The sequence below is a fragment of the Colias croceus genome, chromosome 7, assembly GCF_905220415.1.
Source record: "Colias croceus chromosome 7, ilColCroc2.1".
Taxonomy (NCBI): Eukaryota; Metazoa; Arthropoda; class Insecta; order Lepidoptera; family Pieridae; genus Colias; species Colias croceus.
Window position 1 is genome coordinate 8616374 of NC_059543.1, and position 10727 is coordinate 8627100.

At 32.1% G+C, this 10727-nt stretch overlaps 1 protein-coding gene across 1 annotated transcript in view; it reads right to left on the reverse strand.

Moving 5' to 3' along the window:
- The window catches only part of LOC123693450, a 58968-nt gene extending 49641 nt beyond the window's left edge, over positions 1-9327 (reverse strand). Inside the window, exon 1 of the mRNA XM_045638554.1 lies at positions 9059-9327. The gene's annotated coding sequence lies outside the window, so the exon portion shown is untranslated. The remainder of the gene's footprint in view (positions 1-9058) is intronic.
- Positions 9328-10727: the final 1400 nt, after the last annotated feature.

Here is a 10727-nt window from a genome sequence, read left to right on the forward strand (position 1 = left end):
ATAGTGTGTGTACATATTCACGCTGGAAATTGCAGGTAATGACGGGGCAATGTGCGCTGACATTCATAAAATACAAGAAAATATAGAAAATATTAGTATTATTTTATGAGGCTAGTTTTACATACTGTTTATATTTTGTGAAGTTCTAAAAACTAGCCTCATCAAAAATATGGGGTTCAATAGGTCATTAGTTGTTTGCTTTGTGAAAATAATTATATTATTCAAATTAAAAAAGTTATATTTTGGAATAAACATTGTTCTCTAAGGGAAAATAAAACAATTGAGTTTTCAGTCAACCTAAGAACTTAATACATCTTTGTAAATAAATTTCTGGACTGTCTGCAGAACTTGGCACACATTAATTAGATCTCATTTCTTTTTTGGCAAATTAAGTCAACGATTGAACTCGGCTCCAATTTTTACATTTATGTTTTTGGTGGGATACCAAATTACGGAGAACTTTTCATTTTAGAACCTCCTGTTATAGCGTTCGTATTAAGCGAATACAGGAAAGTATGTCATTCTTGTGACCTATTTTTTTACTTTCCTCTTATCGTTGCAATCTTTTGTGCAATACTTTTACCAAATACGGGAAGTAAGAATTAATGTGATGATTATAATTATTGGTAGAACGAACTATTTCTATTGACAAAGAATCTGTGCCGGCGTTTGAATAATAAATATTAATTATAGTTCCTACCATGATACTATGATAGGTCACTTAAATGCACGTCAAGCATTCGATATCACCTCAATGCATATTAATATAATTGCCCAAGTGTTTGGCGCCAATATTGCTGATTCACGCTCCGAGTCGTCCAAAGTTCGTCAAACGACATCGAGATTTAGAATCTGGTTTCCACAGTCCGCTCTGACCTTGTCTGAAGATCATTATTAGCTATTCTGAATATGCGTCTGGATACCTAGTCTTTAAAATATAAGAATTATATTTTAAGCGAATAACGTACCTGGAATTAATAAATATGCCTAATGCTTAATTCCCGCGACATTCGAAATTCCTCATTAGTTTTTAGACAAAGTTAAAAAGCTATAAGTAAATAACAGTTAAATATAGTTTGGCTAAAACATTTCCATGTCTTTTTTCAATTGATTATTTTTAAATTACACCATTCTATATAGCAGTAACTATATTTACAGTTAAATGGTTTTTTTTTTTTTGGTTACGTTCGCGTTGTGATATATTTCTACTTTGGCTTTTTGGCACTGATCTTTGAACCATCAACTTCATATAAATGAAAAATACTTCATTTAAATGAAATTATGCAATGAAGGAAGTTATGAAATCTTGGATCATTTATAACTTGCAGGATTATAATTTCTAGCAGCTCCACAAATCTTAGATGATAGCTCGGCATTTACAATAAGATACGGACCAGAGACGTGGTGACTCCAAGTCAATTTATTGTTTTATTATTCCCGCATACATTAACTCCTTGTTGAACATTGTTATGATTATTAATTTTATAATGAATCAAAGATAAATTTATAATTTGTTGTGGTGTGTCCCTATGATTTCAGTAACGAGAACATAGGTACATTTACATTTATTTATTATCCAATAGATAGCATTTTCACTTAAATATATTCGCATAGACATTATGGTAATTTAGCAATATCTGTTCCACTATTCTTTTAGGACAATTTTAGGATACACTTTCCCACCTAAAACTCTTGTCTATAAAAATAATATGAGTTGTGATAAATTTATACTGGCATATACTTGACATTTGGGTTGATAGGTCAGCAATTAAGAGGTCAATAAATTGGCGTTTTTATAATTTATATTCTATGCTGTTTTAATATCACAATGTTTATCAAATTCGTCTGTACAAATAAATTCGGATCTAAACGTAGAGCTTTACGCTTTTAAAACTTAAAAATAATACGCTTTCTCTCTTTCAGCAAAATTACTTTAGCCGATATTTTTTGTTACTTTCTATATAATGTCTAACTAATGATAATAATCTATTGTTCTTATGGTCATGCGATTTTATGACACGTAAATATGAATCCTCAAGCATTAGAAATTTAAGTCTAACGGTAGATCCGTACTTTATTGTAATGTTTGGAGAATTACGAAAATACAGTAGATAATCATCATGCTCAGGACGAATTGAGGAACAAATCTCTTAGGGTAGTTAGCTACCGCACTCTCAATTATATAATTTATTATTATTGTGTATATAACTATGAGAGTGCCGTTTAGTGATGGTAGTTATATTTAAGAGGCTCTATATCTATTCATATCGTCTAACTCTACTCCCACTCTACGACTTTTCGAGGATTTTTTTTTAATAATAGGTACATGGATTTCTAGGCACTAAATCATAAGAACATACCAAGAAACCCTGATCTATTAATTAACTAAATTAAAATATTTTTTCCATTTAGGTACCTAATACTAAAGTACCTTCTATGTAAGAATGACGCCATCTCCTCTATAAGTGCGTTAATAATTATTATTTGACCACATAACATCTCATCATTAAAATCAATCGCATCCTTTAAAGTTGTATTCCGTTTGTAATTAATAAATACCCACCAATTAGCTGCTAATTTTATTAATAGTCTTCCTTATTGGGTAATAAATAGTGTCTGGTCTTATATAAGTTTTATAATAAAAGTCAAGCTGTATATAATATTTCTTGATCTAGGTACATTCACTTTATCCTGAATTTAGTACGATAAAACAACTTTACAAACTAGTAGAGTCAAATAAAACAGATTAAAATTTACGAGCTTGCAAGTCGGTCTGTTGATTAAAAAATACGCTACCAATTGAACCAACGCAACGCTTTAGGTCGTTATGAACAGTGTGACATTCGACGAATTATGTAAAATGTGTATATAAAATTGTGTATATAGGTAATAAGTAAAAATTCATCCGCTAATAAATTACCTAAGGAAGTACGTTTCATCATCCAAAATTTCACGGTATTTAACAAGGAAAAATTTATTTTCTATCTTATGGTTTTAATCATATTACATCATAATCAAAACAAAATCGACATTAATATATCAATATCAGATAAAATTGCATACAAAAACAACACATATACGTACTAGTACATCATATTATTATTATAAGAGAAATAAAAAAGAGGTCGACGCAACAATGCAACTTAACAAGCGCAAAACTGGTGTTCAGGTATTTTAGTAACATTTCCGAATATAATCTCAAAAGGATATAAGAAACCGGTGGTCGTTGGAGAAAACTAACCTGTCATAGAATAAGCGGAAAGAGTATATTTCTGTGACCGATAAGCTTGGTGCAACTAAAGCTAGTATGCGTACCGATTTGTAGAAATAACGGAACAGACCAGTCGATATCCAAAGACAGATAAACATACTGCGTGCTGACGAGTGAAGATATGTCATAAATCGTACAATGAAAACGCGTATTGCCCATTCATTAAACTTTTATATTTAAAAAAGTTTAACTCACTATAATGATGGTCATGTAAATCTACATAGGTATATAAAACTCAAAGGTGACTGATATAGTGATCTATCAACGCACAGCCCAAACCACTGGACGTATCGGGCTGAAATTTGGCATGCATGTTAGGACGTAGGCATCCGCTAAGAAAGGATTTCCCGAAATTCTTGCGGGAACGGGGAAAAACGGTGATGCACGTACAAAGTCGTGGGCGGAAGCTAGTTTTTTGATAAACATGTAGAATGTAAACATAATATTAAAAAAATCTTTGTTCATAAAGTCACAAGGTGATCCTCAATGTAAAAAGCTAGGGAAAATATGTTTTCGACAAGGTTATAATTTTTAATGTTACAAATATGTGTAATAGAATAATAAATTAAACATTATAATTTATAAGTTACGACTTTTTAAATATAGAAAACGCCAGGTGTCTATTTGGTTTGATAATAATCTAATATATAAAAATCAATGCCACTTTTCGTTGTAATTCCATAACTCGAGAACGGCTGAACCGATTTCGATAATTCTTTTTTTATTATATTCCTTGAAGTACGAGGATGGTTCTTATGTAGAGAAAACGTTAATATGTACCACGGGCGAAGCCGGGGCGGACCGCTAGTAATATTATGTAATATTAAAAACTCATTATAAAGCCGTGTAGGTACCTGTTTTTATAATTTTATATTTGCTTGCTTGATGCTAGATCGAGTAGTAACATTTAATATTTTTCGATGAAGGTCAATCAGATACAAAATATTAAAACCGTTAAACGTACGTGAGGAAGTAAGTCTCACCGTGTATTCAGGACAACATGCCATTTCGAATGGCACTGTTTTGTTATATATGTTATTAATCATTATACATACTATTCATGAGAAAAAAAACCTGAACTAGCAAACGATCTGCCAGAAAACTCTACTTATCGAAATGAAACTACACGGCTAAAACCTCTGAATTAGTACCGAAAGATAATTAAATAAAATAATAAAAGTAACTCAAGCATTTTCAGGTTTTCATTACATACCTGCACCAGAATTTTTGTTAGTCCAGAAAAAGCTAGAATATCAGTTAGTTCATAAAAAGCTTTGACTTCTTCAAAAGCATGATTCCAAATGGGGAACATTCTCGAGTCTACCGTTTGTGATGCAGTTGATAAGGAACTCACTTTTTGTGCAAGTTCTAGCCACAAGAGCCTTTATTTATAACACGTATCCTGCTCTACAACTAGACCATATCTGTGACTTTTATAAAATCTTTCCAAGTAGCTCAAACAAGAACTATGAAGTTGGTAAGAAATTAGGTTCGATCAAGTCACCTTTAACCTTCTACTTACTTTCCAAATACGTTCCATCTGTTTGTGTTCACGATGTTTGAGACCAAAGATCTCTAAGATGGGAAACTTATAATATATACAACTTTTGTATTTACACAAAATTGAGCTTCTTACTAGTTATATTAAAAATTACGTTTGCGTAGCGTTATTGCTGATATCTATTTTACAATTATTAAAAACGTTATTATGTGTTAGTGCTTTGGATTTACATATTATATTTTGTTATAATGAGTAAGATTATATCAGTAAATATTGCACTGCAGTTAATTTGTTTGAAGGCCAACATTATAAGAGGTTTAATGAACCATATCATCACAATTAACATTTCTGATAATGCTTATTTTTAGAATTACGAACGGCTTTACTTTAAAAATGCTCTATAGCGACGCAATGTTAAGGTTCACAATATGAATACCTACCATATAAAATCCGACACAATCATAATGGAATCATATTTGCATGTTATTTGAATTACTTTCACAGTCGCTAGCCACAATACTAGACACGAAATTGAACACTGGAACCAATAACGATACTGAATTTCTCTTCGTACACATGTGACCTATAGGTCTATTTTTTACCAAGAACATGAACATAATATTGAAATTAGAGTCGCTTCAATAAATGTGTATGTACCCTATGTTGAATTTACTAGTTATATCAGTACAATAAAGTAATTAACGTAGTTTTTACTATCGTTCGAAGATTGAACAAAAACAAATGTATAAACAAAAACAATATTAATACCACTTTCGTTGCAGATAGCAGGTATGTGCGGCGAGGGAGGGCGGCCGAGAGCAATGTCCTGCGCCGTTCATGTGCTATGCTGCATACATAATGCGTTACCTACCGAGCCTTCTACTGACTTTTATATTTAGGCTTATGCGGTTTATTTCGTCTAGCTATGTTTTGTTTCCGGTGAAACGTGTTAAATTAATTTACAGACGTTTTTTTTTTCCTATAAACTCTACCATAGAGCAAAATACATCTTTCTATTTTTTCTGTGTATTTTTTGATATGATTTTTCATAGAGATATATCGTAATTTGGAGAAGGATTTATGTTAGTTTTAGTTGCTATAGTAAAAAAAGTCCGTGGGTAAATTGTGGAACATGTACGGGAGCTTTTAACCGAGTGTTACCACTTACCTATATCAGAATGTTAAACAAAAACTTAAATTAAGTAATAGATGTGGGCTGCAATTTTTTCTGACCTTTATGCTCTAAGGAGCAATAATATTTGTTCAGTGATGTTCATGTTGTTTACTCTCCTTAGTTACGTGATTAAAAGCTAACGGTAGTAACTTAGTAAGCCTCCTGACAAGTATATAAAATGACTCTACTCTTCATAGATTTATGTCCAACGCGTCTGAAGCTATCCGAAGACAGATTGTTATTATCATAGAGCAGTGGTTATAACAAGTATGGTGATTAGATCAATTTGTACGATTAATATTATTGCAACGAGGAAAACTTTGCCGCAGTTTTACCATACATCTACGCAACGAGATTTTGCTCACAATTTCACTGCTTTCCCTTTAATATTTTTGCTAATAATTTAGGTTTATTAAAGTTGAGAGTTCGAATATCAACGTTATTTAAAAAACTCTCTAGTTAATTTTAAAATATGCAAGCTAAAACTGGATAGTTCAATCAACCCAAAATAATGTCGTTAATATGCGCGTTGCTATTAGTAACGGTTCTATATGGAGATGTATCAGACATTTTTTGTATAATGTGGTCTTTTGCGCGGTTAATTAAAAGCAAATCTATGTTTCGTGTAATCAATTCAACAATATCAACTTACATATGAGTTTATCTGTGACATCGCGGCTCTTAATTTAAACGGATGAACGGTTACAAGCTCACGCTTTCACTGTTAGAGGCTTCTAACTAAACAATTATTTTAATATTTACAGTTCGAAGCTGTATTTAAAATTACATCGAAATGGATGATGATAAAAAGGTGCTAAAAAAACAAGACTACACGCAAGATTCACAAAAACGTAAAGTTATTTAGCAGGTAAACTAAGCATTTGATTTACATAATATTTAAAAGCTGAAAAATATTAATTAATAATTTAATACCGTCTGTATCGTTTCGCAAGAAATTATAGAGACGCTCGCAAATTAGTGAAATGTTTCGATGTCGAAACAATTTTCATCCGATCAGTCAAAGGAGATTAGATCTAACTGAATGCGGCCGATGTTGCGGTTTATAGCTAGTTAATAAACTCATTAAATATAACGCTATAACTTGTGAAAGTTTTGCACTATGTCGGTTCAATTAAATAGGTACCTATTATTAGGTCCGATCTTGTTGGGTAGTAAGTTTTATGCCATCCTAAAGACCATGTATAAAATGAAAAACAGATAGGTATTTTAAATTTATTAAAATATGCAGTATTTCAAAGATAACGAAATAACAGTAAAATTGCTGATCGTGAGCAAGGATTAGAAACCTGACTCTACATGGTGAAATGTTGCGAAATTGTATTAAAACTTCAGATTGTTTCTTTAGTTACGCTAAGCTGGATTTAAAAAAAAAGCTACATTATTCTCGGGTGACATAGCTATATTTTTCATCAGGTTCAACACGGAACCAGGACGAGTTGCTATATAACATGTAAGTGCAATATAAAATTTCAAATACAGTTTGTATCAGATTAAAACTCAAACCTTTCAGATGAAAATAATATTATGTAATATGAATTTTAACATTAGGTACACTTTCACAAAAAATTTGCATACCTAGGTACTGCACGTAAGTTACTTTACTTCAGTTTTTCTTACGAAATACGAAAGCTATGCAGCTGATGCCTCATATTAGCGATAGGTTACCTACCGTCCTACCTATAACGTAATGTCAAACGTAGTCAAGCTTTAAATCGACGTAGGTATGTATAATATAAAATATATAAAATAATAAATACGTACGATTCAAGATGTACATTTATACAGCTATGTTTTTCATTGTCTCGATTAATATCCAATGAAATATTTTGTTGAATAAGCATCAATACCGATACGAGTGCAAATTTTTCTCTAGGTCTACCTACCTACGTTCTTTTTTAATACAAAGGTAGATATTATATAAAGAAACGTGCCATAAATTCATTATTTCCATTATTTTATGCGTCATCATGAATGATTCATGGAACTGTACGTTCTTCCCATCAGCCATGTATTAGGTACCTATTACTATCCGAAATAAGGCTTAGGCGACGTTATCCTTTGTAACGGTTAATTGACGGCCAAATTTAGTTTCGATAAGCCTTTACAACCGTTTTAAGTTGATTGGCTGAATAAGACGTTGTTACCGAATGATAACATTTTAAAGATTACAAGACAAAGGCGTAGGCCTATACTTAAATAATTCTAGTTCGTTTTAAACTGGGTTTGACATCGTTAATTACACTTAATCCATATACCTACAGTGAAATGGATGAAATAGGTATCACATAGGTTTTTATTTTACCTGTAGTCGTTAAGTAAATACCTAGGTACTTACTTACGTCATGAAGGTGTAACTTATAAAAGTTAAGTAACCTTTAGTACCACTACATATTACTTGTGCAAAAATGCTAATTTTTAGCACTTTAAACTGTGGAGACAGATTTGAACTTTATGTTTTCCAGAATTTCTTTACAAACTTTTACTTTATTGATACTTAAGTAGGTACATACCTTTACATTGAAGTAAGAAAGCATCTACCTATTTCGTATAAATAGCAAAATATATGTATATCTCCACTAACAAATACAAATAGGTAGGTACTTACCTATCATGTAGGTATGTATCCCATACTGCATACAAAAATCTACTACCTACCTAGGTACCTAGTCTCTATATTCTACGAAAAACAATACCTATAATAACAAGAAGGTAGGTAGGTATTCACAAACTGGTTGTTTATCAATAATTTTTATAATATTTTCCCGTTAAAGTGAAAACGGCAAAACCTACAAAGACTTTAAAAATTAAAAGATAACATGAAAGATATTAGTGCTACAAAGTTACCAAGAGCAAAGTTCAGTCATAATTTTGAAACTGTTTAATAACAGGTACGAAGGTATTTTATTAATACTTACAAAATTATGAAAACGTTATACCTACCTACGTACCTATGCGAAACGTAGGTACTAATATGTTAAATAATAGATAGTACCTAGTATAACTTTACGAAGGGACCAAGGTGTTTTATCTCATTTTATATTTTTGGAAAATAAATTAAAAATATCTAAACATTAAATAACTTTGTACTTACAGTAAAATTTTTAATCCAAATCCAGGTTGAAGTGAAGGTTCATCACACACTAGATTTTATACCTATTTATTAAAACAACTGCGTATCGATATGGATATATCGGAATAGTCTAGTTTCTTAGAAATAGTTGCACTTTTTACTACTTTTAAAACTATACTTTGTTCGTTTATCTTTTCAAGAAAAAAAGACGTTCGTTCGATCGTTTTGTGTCGCAAAACCGGTAAGACGGGTCTGGCTGAGTCTGGCAATACCTACCTGTCCCGTCCCGATCCCAATGACTTATTGACTTCAGAGTTCAGACTTGTCGACTGTTCTGTCAGGTTCTGTCATATTTTGTCCATGCTCCGTCAAATGTCTACTTGAACTGACTGCGTCAAATATCAGTATTGCCACATAAGAATAATATTATTGATAATAATTTAGTTTCTAGCTCTATCTTGAGCTCTATGTTACTATGCTAATTTATTTTTATGGGGCGATGGGTGATTAATGATTATTCAATGCGTGGTCGAACAGATTAAAAATTTTACAATCGTCGCAATCTCCGTTCTTGCTTTTTAAAAAAAATATGAAAAAATATTGTGCATGTTCTATTAAATAATATACCAAATATATTATGTAGTATGTAAATAATAATAAATTACTGTTTTATATTGTCGTTAGCCTGTGAATTTAATGCAAAGACGTTTTAACTAGACAGTGCACTAAGGCGCAAAAACCATTCCGAGTGTGAGCGTCGCGTCCTCAAATTATTGTCTACAATGAGGTGATCATGGCCAAGCAAACTATGCTTGGGTATAAACTAAGCTTATTGCAGAAATTGCTTGTAAAACGAGCGTGTACAAAATATTATGTTCTGATACGTAACATTAATGATATGCCAATAATATAATTTAATGTATGTAAAAATAAAATAAAACATAGTTTACGTAGGTATATGTTACTATAAAATTGTAATCACCGTTATAATTTTCATACATTGCTGAATAGTACAGTTAAAAGCAGTTTCTATCATAATGTAGCATTATCTCGTTCTTGAGGGTTTTGCTAAGGTTTTGCTCAATTGAATATTTTTTTAACGATAAGGAATTATTCATAAGATCCATAGAGGTCAAACAAAATTCGTGTCACTCTAGACAAGGACCATTTACCGTTGGGAGACCTTTCGCTCGGACCGCTTGCTTAGCTTCCGCTTGTTAAGCCGGTTGCAGACCGAAAACTAAGCTATTCCAAAGCTAAGCTAGGGAAGCTAGGCTAAGCCAAACTAAGCTAACATAGAAATAAATGGCGTGCACACAAAGAGCTAAGCCAAAGCCCAGTTAGTGTTGTGGAGTTCAATTAGACGGACGACGAAGGGCGTGCGGGGAAGGCGGGAGGGACATAGCTTAGCTCGCGTAGCTGCGCATCGGCATACACAACTAACATAGCTTCGCATATTTTAGTTAGCTCACATAGCTTAGTTCACATAGTTTGCGGTCTGCACACAAGTATGGAAAACTGCGTTAGCTATGCGAGCTAAGCTAAACTAACTTAGCTTAGCTCTTGGTCTGCAACCCGCATAAATGTGGAAGAAGCAACCCTGATTTTATTTGTGTCAAAAAAAAATGTTTTTTTTTTAGCACCGTCTTGTTAATAGTCTTTGATTTAATGCCACGAAACGATTTTTTCT